Source organism: Muntiacus reevesi, chromosome 19 (genome assembly GCF_963930625.1).
Source record: "Muntiacus reevesi chromosome 19, mMunRee1.1, whole genome shotgun sequence".
In the NCBI taxonomy this organism is placed as follows: domain Eukaryota; kingdom Metazoa; phylum Chordata; class Mammalia; order Artiodactyla; family Cervidae; genus Muntiacus; species Muntiacus reevesi.
Genome location: NC_089267.1, coordinates 33,158,061 through 33,171,944, shown reverse-complemented (window position 1 = coordinate 33,171,944; position 13,884 = coordinate 33,158,061). Strand labels below are relative to the sequence as shown.

The 13,884-nt window shown below is 35.6% G+C and overlaps 1 pseudogene; it reads right to left on the bottom strand.

Moving 5' to 3' along the window:
• The window catches only part of LOC136150702 (ralBP1-associated Eps domain-containing protein 1 pseudogene), a 37,710-nt pseudogene extending 32,654 nt beyond the window's left edge, over positions 1–5,056 (bottom strand).
• Between the last annotated feature and the right edge of the window lie 8,828 nt (positions 5,057–13,884).

Genomic DNA, 13,884 nt, shown 5'->3' with positions numbered 1-13,884 from the left:
TCAGGTACCCAGTAAATACTGGTATCTGGAAGCTAAAATGTTTCTCCAGGTGGAAATCTTCCACTTTTCCTATTGGGATATAGAAATCTGGCAGTAAGCATTATGGTGACACCCAGAGGATGGATCTGGAGGTTTCCAATTGTGTAGGTTTAATGCCTGTGCCTGCATTCTAAGATGCTACAGTCTGTCCAACTCTGTGTAACCCTATAGACTGCGGCCTGTCAGGCTCTTCTGTCCATGGGATTCTCCAGGCACAAATACTGGAGTGGGTTGCCATGCCGTCCTCCAGGGGATCTTCCCAACCCAGGGACTGAACCTGTATCTCCTGTGGCTTCGTTACCAGTGAGCCACTGGAAAAACCCCACTGTGCATGTATTTAGTGTACTAGCTCACTCTCTCTACTTTGGTGTTAGAGAAAATGAACCCTATTTCTTGGTAAAGTGGAGGAACGAAGTGGCCTGACTAAGTTGGCATGGGGAGCAGAGTGCATTCACATTTTCTCAGTTAATTCCTATCAGTCCCTATCAACCAGAACTTCACGAAAGACTTCTTTAATTTACTTCCTCAGTCTACAGAGTATGTTATGTCTCTCTTTTGGGCTCTCAGAGTAATAGGGATCTTTATGGTATAGTACATTTCACTGTTAGTTGTATATTTATGTGTAATACAAGAAGATATAGATACAGGTATAGATATTTTCCAATCCAGAATTCCTTTAGTTCGAACTTGAAACAAGATCAATAGATCAGTGCCAACATATACAAAAGAGTATTTTCACTTTCAGTTTTTTTCTGACAGTGTATGCAAATCTATTTTCTCAAGATGGGGGCAGGTTTCATAACAACACTGTTGTTTACGGTTGCTCTAAGACCAATAGTAGTATGAATTATAATGGAAAAGAAAAATATTAAGAAGAGTTGAAAAAGAAATAAAAGCCATTACTGTGTCCAGTGGCATCTAGATTTTCTCCTAAATTATCTTCTAGTGGTTTTATAATTTTGTGCTTTCCATTTACTACTATGAACTATTTGAGCTAACATTAGTGAAGAGCGTCAGTGTCTTATACCTAGATTCATTTGGGTGTGGGTGTGCATGTGTACACATGAATGTCCAGTATTGTTCTAGCATCATTTGTTGGAAAGGCCATTTTTTATCCATTGTGTTGCCTTTGCTCCTATATCAAAATCAGTTGACTATATTTATATAGGTCTATGTTATTCATATATATTTATATAGGTCTATTAACAATCTACTTTATTGCTCTGTCTATTCTTTGCCAATACTACACTGTCTTGACTCATTGGAAAAGAACTGACTCATTGGAAAAGACCCTAATGCTGGATAGATTGAAGGTGGGAGGAGAAGGGGACGACAGAGGATGAGACAATTGGATGGCATCATCGACTCAATGGATGTGAGTTTGAGCAAGCTCTGGGAGTTGGTGATGGACAGGGAAGCCTGGTGTGCTGCAGTGCATGGGGTCACAAAGAGTTGGACACGACTGAGTGACCGAACGGACACTGTCTTGATGTGGGAGGCTTTATAATAACGTCTTATGATGTCTTTTTGCATTAGCTAGGACTTCCAGAGTACTGGGTTTTGAAAATCTATGATAAGAGAGACATCCTTCCTTTAATCCTGACCTTAGTGGGGAAGCTTCTATTAATAGTTAACATGCATTAATTATGACATTCTATGTAGGTTTTTTGTAGATGTTTGTTATCAAGTTGAGGAAGTTCCCATCTATACTTAGTTTGCTGAGAGTTTTTATCATGGATGGTTGTTGTATTTTGTCAAATTTCTTTTCTGTATCTATTGCTCTGATTATGTAGTTTTTCTTTCTTGGCTTGTTGATGCAATGGATTATAATCAGTTGATTTTCAATTATTGAAGAATCCTTGAATATCTTGGATAAATCCTACTTTCCATTGTATATAATTATATCTAAACATTGTTAGATTCCATTTGCTTATATTTTTGAGGGTCATTGACTATATTCATGAGAGATATGTCTGAAGCTTTCATTTCCTATAGTGTCTTTGTCTGGTTTCAGTATTAAGGTAACGCTGGCCTCATGAATGCATCAGGAAGTATTCCCTTTGCTTCTACCTTCTGAAAGAGATTATAGTAGAATTTACCAGTGAACCCATCTGACCTGGGGCTTTCTCTTATGGAATGTTATTATTTATTGATTTAGTACCCAAACCATAATAAGACCTCTGCAAAACACTGGCTAAATCTGTTTAATTATTGTGAATCAACTTGTGAAATTTGTTGCTGGAGTAACTTAGCCTAGAGCATGTTGATCAAATACTTCATTATACTAAGCAAGTTAGTGTATATAAATTAGTTCATACACATCAATGGCATTCAAAGCATAAGATTTAGCGAGTAAACAGGCTGCTCTCTGTGACTGTGTGTGTAAAGTTCTAGCCTAGGGAGGCATACTACAACAGCTTTGTTGAAAGTATTATCTGATATGAAGCTTATAGTAACAGATTCTAGTTATGTCATATTGTTTTTTCCTTAAAAAATGTAAAACAAAAAAAAAGTAACTTTGACTACAAAGCAAGAAATATATAATACAAAGAGATGCTCATATGGGTAAGTTCAGGTATTATTTTCAGTTTAATAAACAAAATAGCTGAATAAGAGTTATTTGCTTGGAATAGTGTTAGGCATCCTGTCTAGTAACAGAAAAGTTCTGATAGGTGGCGTAAGACAGTAGAGATGGAAGAATGGCAATTTTCATCAAGTTACAAGATAACCTGGAGAATGGAGGTAGTTATCTCCAGAGAGAATTACTCTATAAAAATGGAGTTAAAAGTGTAAAACAAAGGACAAATCATTTCTCTTAGAAAAGGTGAAATTCAAAGAACCAATATGAACATGAGTCCAAACATCTGAAATGCATATAAAAAGTTTGTAAAGAAGTATAATATTGACTATTCTCCACTGGAAAAAATGTACATTTGAAGATGGTTTTACAAAAGCCTAAAGGCCATTCTCATATTTTGACCCAGAAAATTATTTCTAATAAAGAAATACATTAGGCATGGATATTTATATGTAAGGATTTTCATCAGAGTATTATTTAAATCAGTAAAATGGTGAAAAAACTTTAAGTATCCAACAATATAAGACTGGATTATACATTCTAAGCAATTTAATCCCATAATACAGCACAAGCATTAAATATCATGCTGGAGAATAATACTCATGACATCTGTTGTCATGATGTTAACAGGAAAAACTTAAAAGCAGGTACAGTGTACATATAAATGCAATCTCACACATACATAAACACACATGCACACACAAAGAAAGAAGACAGGAAGCACATGCACAAACTTTACATCTACCACACAATGAATCAGTTCCACAAATTGGAATAACATTGACAGAAATGATAAACCCGAGTAAGAGGCCTCCAAGGCAGAGAGCCGTTATCCACCTAACTTAAGTAGGCTGGATCAATTTTATCACAAAATTCCAAGGCAGATTCCAATTCAGATCAAAGTTATATTGCTTCTACCCAGAGATTTCTGCTTATCAACTGCAGAATAATTAGGGATTTGAATCCAAAACGCCACAAAGAAAGGAAAGGAGAATATGTAAGCAAACACAGGAGAACAGGTCATTTAATCATCACCCTACGCAACCAGAAAATCACAATTTTAAGAATAAAGTTATAAAAACAAAGCCACAGTTGATTATTTTACCATACAACTTTTCACAAGTTATCAAAATAGGGAGGGTCATCTGTGATTCAACTCAGTTGTGATTTTATATTTAAAAGCATAAAATGAACAACAGGGACATGGGCATGCGTGCATGCTAAGTTGCTTCAGTCGTGTCTGACTCTTTGCGACCCCATGGACTGTAGCCTTCCGGGTTCCTCTGTCCATGGGGAATCTCCAGACAAGAATGCTGGAGTGGATTGACTGGTCCTCCTTCACAGGAGCTTCCCAACCCAGGGATCAAATTTCCATCTCTCACATCTCCTGGTCTCCTGCTTTGGCAGGCAGGTTCTTTATTACTAGCCCCACCTGGGAAGCCCAACAAGGACATGTATCATTGTATTCTCATCCCAGGAACGTAAGCTTCTAATGTAGTCAATTGATAAAAGAAGTTATTTAGAAAAGATAAACTATTTTCCAGAAACTTTCTAAATATGAGTTCCCCCACACATCAATGTATTCATTTATTTATTCACAAACTTTAACCAACAATAATATTCCAGGTGTTACATGAAGTGGAAAGAGTGATAATAGTACTTAGTTTATAGGACTTCTGTGACTATTACATGAGATCCCGTATGTAAATTTCTTACTACTGGGTGGGACTAATAATAAAACCTCAATATATGTCAGCTATTACATTCTACTACTACTAAAATTCATCTCCCAAAAATATTATTCTTGTAAAGGATGAGAAGTAAGGCATTTTTTCTCCTCAAGTCACTTGCAGAATTATGCTATCAGTGAATTTTTCTTAAAACAATCCAGAATATCACCATATGATTCAAGAGTGGAAACAGCCTGATGGTGTAATGATTATATGAACAAAATAGCCCTCCGGATATGTCACCCGAAGTGAAAGTCGCTCAGTCAGGTCCAACTCTCTGAGACCCTGTGGACTGTATCCTGCCAGGTTCCTCTGTTCATGAGATTCTCCAGGCAAGAATAGTGGAGTGGGTTGCCATTTCCTTCTCCAGGGGATCTTCCTGACCCAGGGACCGAACCCACGTCTCCCACATTACAGGCAGATTCATTACCTTCTGAGCCACCAGGGAAGCCCAAATGATGTCAAAATGCTAAACAATTATATTACAAACTAAAAATGCCCCAAGGCAATCAATAACATCATTTCATTGCCTTTAAACTTAAATTATGAAATTTTACATACCAAAATACAGATTTGATAAGGAAAATAAAGGAAAGAGAGTGTTTTCTAAGTTACAAAACTCAAACGTGATTAATGAACCACTCCGATCATTTGGTGCCTCAGCAAGGTTTTCTTTCTCAGAAGTCTTAGACTGTTTCCGAGTCTGCATGCTGGGAAGCGAACCTTCTGGCATTTCAATGTAGTGATGTGAGAACAAAGGACAATTTTCTAAGCTTCAACAAGCATAATAAAATCATGGAAGTTTAGTGCTAGATAACCCTTTTCAGAATATGCCACTTTGCCCATGGTGATTTCTTCACATTTTATTTCAAATGTTTCAGATGGTCTCATTTTAAATGATTCAGGAAAAGATGATAAAGGGAACTTCCTTGGTTTCCTCAGCCTAGTAAGCACTCCTGAAAGAAAATGTTCCTAAAACTGTCTTGCTCATCTATGCTAGTATATTTAACAAATAATCTATAAACCAACACTTCCAAATGACTCTAAGATTATCTAGATCATTTATTAAATTGCTATAAAGCAATTAAAAGTATTAGGAAAATATCTAAATCTACAATAAAGCATTAGATTTGAGTATTAGTTGTAACTTTTTTGGTATGTTTTAAATCTTTCATGGTATCATTTTATAAAAGTAGGAGTGGGTAGAAACTAAAGCAAGTTTGGCAAAATGATAGCTTTTTAAGCTTGTTGAAAGGTGTATTTTCCCATACTTTATCCTCCACTCAGATTTTTAAAATATTTTCAAAATTGTTTTACTGGAGTATTTCAAAGCAAAATGTCTGTACCATGTCAACTCAGCCATAAATAATTCTGTAATGCATCTCAAAAACATAGATAATTTTTCTTAAATAACCCAATATCTTTATCACACTTAACAAAATTTAAAATGTGCCTTAAAATTATCTAATACCTAACCTACTTTCAGGTTACTGTTGACCCTTAAACAAAGCAGAGTTTAGGGAGGCCTACCCCTTGCAGTGGACAATCTCAATATAATTTCACAGTCAATCCTTCACATCCACAGTTCTGCATTCACAGATACAACCAACTGCAAATAGTGCTGATATGCTTAACGAAAAAAATTAACGTATAAGTGAACCCGAGCAGTTCAAACCTATGCTGTTCAAGGATCAAATGTAGTTGATTTTTTTTCTTTACTTTTTAATTTTGTTTTTTTTTTTTTCAAGAAAATAACTACTTTATTCTGAGTAGTTTGCATTTTTCCAAGTTGTATTTTGATACTAATAGCCTCATATAAACTCCTCAATCAACTCTTCTTTTCTAAAAAAGTAGTCAATAGTTACCAAAAGGTAAACCTTTTGGTTGCACAGGGTCTTCGATGCTGCGTGTGAGCTTTCTCTGGTTGCGGAGAGCTGGGGCTACTCTCTAGTTACGGAGCATGGGCTTCTCACTGTGGCAGCTTCTCTGGAGCACAGGCTCTAGGCACATGGGCTTCAGTAGTTGCAGCTTGTGGGCTCAGAAGTTGTGGCACACAGACTTGGCTGCCCCATGGCACGTGGAATCCTCCTAGACCGGGGATTGAACCCACGTCCCCTGCATTGGCAGCTGGATTCTCATCCACTGGGCCACCAGGGAAGTCCATCAACCCTCCTTTAGATGGTATATGTTACAATCTTACTGTAAGTAGCATTTCTTCTCCGCCCCCCACCTCCATCTTCTCTTCCACTCTCCAATTTTATTCACCAGAAATATCTCAGTTATTTTGGTCTATGTTTAAAGAAAAGATAACACATTCTACTTTCTATTTCTCATTCTTATAGTTTAGTTTTAGTTCATAAATATGGGCTTCTCAGGTAGCACTTATGGTGAAAAGAACCTGCCTTCCAACTGCAGGAGACGTAAGAGATGAGAGCTTGATCCCTGGGTCGGGAAGATCCCCCAGAACAAGACCTGGTAACCCACTCCAGCATCTTGTCTGGAACCCTATGGACAGAGGAGCCTGGCAGGCTTTGGTCCATAGGGTCGCAAACAGTGGGACATGTCTGAAGCAATTTATTACGGCAGAGCACACAGCATAAATATACCCAATGCTCATCTCAAATTTCATTCTTTTAAGGTTACCAGAAATTTGTTCTCTACTAGATTTCTCAGGAGAGAATCATTTGAACACTTCTCCAGTTTTTTAAAAATTCATAAATATTTTCTTCATTCTCAAAGAACAGTTTGTCAGTGTATAAAATACTTGGCTTATAATTGTCTTTCCTTGTACAACTTAAAAATATTGTCCTATGGTCTTAAGTTCACATTTTAGTGTAATAAGGGATTATAATCAAGTCTGATGCTGTTTTTATTTTTCCTTTTAAGTGATGCTTCTTCCAAGTCCCCAAATTTCTGTTTCTAATATTTAAAATGCAATAGTTATTTTAGGAATGGTCTCAGTTTTGAATACTCTGAATAGAATTTCTGAGGTAGAGAGTGTACCTTAGTAACATGCAATTCAAATTTTCTTAAGAGAATTTCTGGTATTATAGTTTTAACTATTTATTACATTTTACTGCTTTGCATTACCTTTTCATAAACACCACTAGGTATACATCATGTCTCTTTGCATATTTTTTATATGTGTTACTTTTTTTCCCAAGCCATCCTTAACTGTATTTTATCTCTTCCCCTATGATTTATTTGATGAATATTTGCTTTAGGTTACCATTTAGTGTTAGTTTTTGAAGTTTGTTCTATTTCATTAAATATTTTTTTCCCTTAAGTCCCCTATTTCTTGATTTGTATTGTTCTACATTTACCCAAATCATTTCTGAGCTTTCATATTTATGACTTCTGAAATTCATATTGATAATTTTTAAATATTAGGTTACATTTATCACCTTCCTCATAAACAATTTTTTTTCTGGAGTGTTTTATTTAGCTATTGAGATATTATTCATTTTATTTTCATCTTTTTAGTCCAATGTCTTAGTTTAGAGTTCAAGGACGATTCTTTTTCCCTTTGTTTAAATAAGGTAGGTTTCCTTAAGCTATTATGAAGGTATTTCTGCAAAGAAGGAGATAGGTCAGGGTGGTTGTCTTGTTTGATAGCTAGTCTCCCTTTTCTGTTAGAACCATGAATTATTTATTTATTTGTTTGTTTGTTTTATAATGATAAGTTTTATTTTTATCTATTTATTTTTTCCATTTATTTTTATTAGTTGGAGGCTAATTACTTTACAATATTGTAGTGCTTTTTGCCATATATTGACATGAATCAGCCATGAATTTACATGTGTTCCCCATCCTGATCCCTCCTCCCACCTCCCTCCCCATCCCGTCCCTCTGAGTCTTCCCAGTACACCAGCCCCGAGCACTTGTCTCATGCATCCAGTCTGGGCTGGTGATCTGTTTCACCCTATATAATATACATGTTTCGATGCTATTCTCTCAAAACATCCCACCCTCGCCTTCTCCCACAGAGTCCAAAAGTCTGTTCTGTACATCTGTGTCTCTTTTTCTGTTTTGCATATAGGGTTGTTGTTACCATCTTTCTAAATTCCATATATACACATTAGTATACTATATTGGTCTATATCTTTCTGGCTTACTTCATTCCATATAATGGGCTCCAGTTTCATCCATCTCATTAGAATTGATTCAAATGAATTCTTTTTAATGGCTGAGTAATATTCCACGGTGTATATGTACCACAGCTTCCTTATCCATTCGTCTGCTGATAATCTCTTTGTGTTACCACTTCTCAGGCACTCAGAGATAAGCCTATCTCAAGAAGGCACTCGCCTCCATCTTTTTTTTAATCCAAAGCTTTGTGGGCTGCATCCTGCATTACTGGATTTTTGGTGTGAACTTAGCAAAGCAACTTGGGTCTTTAACTTACTCCTAGAATTAATTCTTGTTTTACCTGTTGGTCCTTGTATCTCTACTACTTCTAGAACTGGGGTTAAAATCTAGAGGTGACTTCTTCCAAGACCTTGTCTTCTAGGTTTTATTAATAACTCTCTTACAGGGAACATTATTAAGATCTCAGAGTCCAACAATGTGCAGGCATTAAATACCCTTATACTTTTGCAGCATCAAAGGCAAATTAAATACAAATCACTTTCAAAAAAATGGAATGAAACAGCAGCAGAACTAATGTGGTGACCATTAACGTGGAACTGTGTCTGCACCAATTTTTGAATGTGTCCTCACTCATGGCAAAGTTTAATAAATGCTGATATTTTTAGCTACACTTCAGCATATCTTACTGACCTTGCCTTTTTCCCCACCAAACACTAACAAAAACAGGACCTGGTTTTTGGTTTTGCAAGTGTCAGCACTTCGGTTTGAGTACAAGAGCAAGATGTTGGAGAATCTGCTTGATTAAAAAAAAATACTTTCTTGACAAATCTAGAGTTGTGTGACTAATAAGGTGTTCATTCATTCATCTCTCCAGTTGCTTCACATCTGGTGTTCTTGTTATTCCACTTCAACAAGATTCTTCCTCATCTAATTTTATTACAGCTCATATGGGGACGCTATGATTTATAAGTGGGCCTGATGAGATGCAGAAGCTGTCACTTCGTTGAGAAATAAAAAGTAGAATTTCCCATTCTTTCTAATTTGCTGAGCTCTGTTGAACTCAGTCTGGTCTGTTTGTCATATATATGATGAAAGTGCTATATTGTGATTTTGTCTGGTTATTTATTAAACTCTGAAGAGCAAGTATTTTGAAGGCGCAACGTCAAAATTTGAATTCCAGCTCTAGCAATAATAAGCTGCATGGCCTGGGAGCTTTCTTAATTTCTCTAATTCTATTTACTTTTTGGAAAGTGCAGACCTCTTTTAGGAACAGTTAACTTCAGGAATAAGAGAATGATGTGTGGATAGGAAAGTACACTTTCTTTAAAAAAATCAATTGATGGTTTAATAGCCAATTATAACAAAATTGTATTAGGCTGATAAGTTATGAACATTTTAAAGAGTTCAGAAAAATTTTTTTTCGTCTTTAAGAAAGCTCATGGTCAAGTGTTCACAATTTCAAGTATTGGAGGCCAAATGCTAGGCAGTAAAATTCCATCTGACTCAATACATACTCTGATATTAAATCCAAGGTAGTCTATGACCAGGTTTAAAAGACAGGAAAGAGACTGTCTACATTTCTAATCACTACCAAAAATTACACATGGCATTTGAGTTTTACAGAAATAACAGAGTATCATCTTATATCATTTCTTAGAAAATGAAAGGCAGTGTATTTGCCAAGTACAATCCAACTGTCTCTTTTATCACCACATATTTTGTCAATTGTGACCCTGGCAAGCTTCAGTCTATTTTTTAAGGACATTTAAAAATGTGCTTCAATCATTTTCAGCTAATTATAACACTAACATGATAAATAATGGCTTTAAACCTCATGCCAAATTATAAATGGGAAGGGGAAATATGGTAGCACGCATTGAAATACTGAGTGCTAACAAGTACAGCCGTCCTGAGGATAGCGTCTTGATATGGAAAAACAGCTACAAGTAAGAGTGTGAGCTTGAACAGAGAGAGTAATTTGCCAGTCATTTTCTGAGTACAGAAGTTTTCTTGGAGACATATTGTTTAAACCATTGGAAAAAGGAATTGAAGCACATCACTCAGAAGTTAAAGGTTTGACAAGTCATATATTTTAGACACTTTCCTGACTCAGGGCCTTAGCCTAAGGTGTTATTTCTCCTTGAAACAGTTACTTCTCACCCCTGCTTGCTACCTCCCCTTCATCATTAAGGTAACAAGTGGGATGTCCATTCTCTCACAAGCAGAGCACCCGCTATGCCTCTATCCCAGGATAATCATATTATCTATTTACATTTATTTATATGTCTTCCCCAATATCCTATACCCTAATCAGTAGTACTACATTAGTTGTTGTCCCATCTCAATACCTACCCCAATGCCTGGTATCACTGAAGAATTACTTGCTTAATGGACGAATGGAAATAATGAATATCGGAGGCAGTTAAATATGTGTTAAAGTTTATACAGATAAATTCAAGTTCTCCCCAATCCCATATCCTCATAATCCTTTCCTGAGAAAGACTATACCAGATTGAAATGTTATTTGGGAATCACTTCTCCTTATCACAAAAGATGCATTTGAGAAACGGTTTCCAACCTTTCCACATTTCTCCTATCTCACCAAAGATTCAAACTGTTTTCTTTCAGTCACCATTTTCTTTGCCCTCACGGGAGAATCCTGCCCAATTTCTCCCATAGGCTACCAGTTCAGGATTTTGATGTATCAGATAGCCTGCAGAATTTGCAAATAGAAGTTCTGGTTTGCTGGTTTTCCATTTTTTTGAAGCAAAATTATGGGTGGTACTGGGCAGATTTTGTTCAGACTTGGAGAATGTGGTCATCTGCAGCATAACTTTTAAAGGATATGATAACTAGGGGTGATAAATAAAAGCACCTTTATAAGAACAGATCACATGCAGTCTTAAAGGTGGAAGAAAGTAAGAAAACAAACACTTGTATTGATTCTGAGCTGTATATCCTAGACACTGTGTTGGACACTTTACTACAATGTAGTCAGTAAGAATATATAGGCTCTGGACTCAGACTGCCAAGGTTTAAATTTATCTTCAATACTTAGTAGATAAGTGACTTTGAAAAAATTCCTTAATCACCATTGTATTTACAGAGCTGAGCCTCGCTGTCTCTCCTCATCTGTAAAATGGACAGAGATAAAGCTCATACATTGGATGATTTGGGAGAGCAGTAATGATACATGTATGATTTAAGGACACTCTTAGAAGAATGTCTGGCACAGAGAAAGTGCTATATATGTGTTTGTTTTAATACTTATCATTATCATTTGGACTCAGATCATTTCGTTTTCTAAAATTTCTATAATGGCAGGTTTGGATTTTCTGTCAAACAGTGAAATGGCAAATATATAGTTTACTTTTAAGGAAGCGGGAAAATAAAAAAGTCTCATGATTGACTGAGGAAAGAAATCAAAGGCTTTATTACTGTTGCTAAAGCCAGGCTATTTGTGTAAGTGCTCATTACTGACAAAAAGCATGTGGGCACTTTCTGTTTCTTAGGTGATAGTCATGTGTATAAACTGAATAGCACCAACAATTTTTTGAGTGAGATTTCTTATCCAAATTGAGTTTTGAAAAATATTGGGTAGAAAATGAAGGAGATGATGATTGAGAAGTTGGAATATAATCAAGTAAGAGGACACACATCAGAGATGCCTTTTGTGAAAATTGTAATCAAGGAAACATTCTTCTGCCATCTAAATGCATCCACCGAAGTGGAGAACACATTTGACAGTGATGAAAATAAGGATTACACTGAGAATAAATCTATTTAAGCAGTCACAAAGAATATCAAGACAAGGAAGGCAGTTTCTGATGGAATCAAAACAAAGTTACTATTGAAGACTGGCAAGAGTAATTGAAAAGGCTGCTCCTTTCCTGATACTTTGAACTAAAGAAGTTTTATGTCTATATATCCTAATCCTTCTTTTTAAAAAAAAAAACAGGCAATAAATCAGAACAGTTCACTTTGTCATTCTCTGTGCATAATTTTATAAGACATGCTGTAGAATGAGGGAAAATATTCAAACACTTAGTGTTTCCCAGACCATGGTCACAATTTTCAAAATTAAATCAATAATCCCTTAGTCTGGTGGTTTTAAAAGGATATTCCAGCCACTGAAATTAAAGCCTATGATACCAAATAAGAAAATAAATAAAATCTTTGCAGACTTCATAACAATTAGCAGACTCAGTTTTCAAAAGGAGGTTTTGCTGATGTAAATGGTCAGATTGTAGCCAAATGGAACAAAACTTCTATTGACAGGGAGGTGTCAATAATCTTTGGCTCCTTTTGAAAATTCAATTTAAAAATTTAGTTTACTTTTGCAAATAAATGAGTGAACTGACAGTCAGACTTCATAAAACTAGTTGGATTCAATTTCAAGATATAAAATAGCACTAGAAAAAAAGACTCATATTAGAAGTTATTAAAACTTTGGAAAACTGTTTTAAGTTTAACATTCCACGGTAGACTAGTCCTGGACTCAGTTTTAACGATAAATAACATAAATGGTTTCGTTTTTGCTCTAGTTTCTTTCAATATTACAGATAAAATGAGATAATGCATCTTAAAGTATGTGGTATAGAGGCTGGTACTTAAAAGGTAATAATGAATTCCAAAACCAGACAAAGATGACACAAAAAAAGAAAACTACAGGCCAATATCACTGATGAACATAGATGCAAAAATCCTTAACAAAATTCTAGCAAACAGAATCCAACAGCATATTAAAAAAATCATACACCATGACCAAGTGGGCTTTATCCCAGGAATGCAAGGATTCTTTATTATCCACAAATCAATCAATGTAATACACCACATTAACAAATTGAAAAATAAAAACCATATGATTATCTCAATAGATGCAGAGAAAGCCTTGACAAAATTCAACACTCATTTATGATTAAAACTCTCCAGAAAGCAGGCATAGAAGGAACATACCTCAACATAATAAAAGCTATATATGACAAACCCACAGCAAGCATTACCCTCAATGGTGAAAAATTGAAAGCATTTCCCCTGAAATCAGGAACAAGACAAGGGTGCCCACTCTCACCACTACTATTCAACATACAGTTGGAAGTTTTGGCCACAGCAATCAGAGCAGAAAAAGAAGTAAAAGGAATCCAGAAAGGAAAAGAAGAAGTGAAACTCTCGCTGTTTGCAGATGACATGATCCTCTACATAGAAAACCCTAAAGACTCTTCCAGAAAACTTCTAGAGCTAATCAATGAATATAGTAAAGTTTCAGGATATAAAATTAATGCACAGAAATCCCTTGCATTCCTATATACTAACAATGAAAAAACAGAAAGAGAAATTAAGGAAACAATACCATTCACCATTGCAACAAAAAGAATAAAATACTTAGGGGTATATCTACCTAAAGAAACAAAAGACCTATACATAGAAAACTATAAAACACTGATGAAA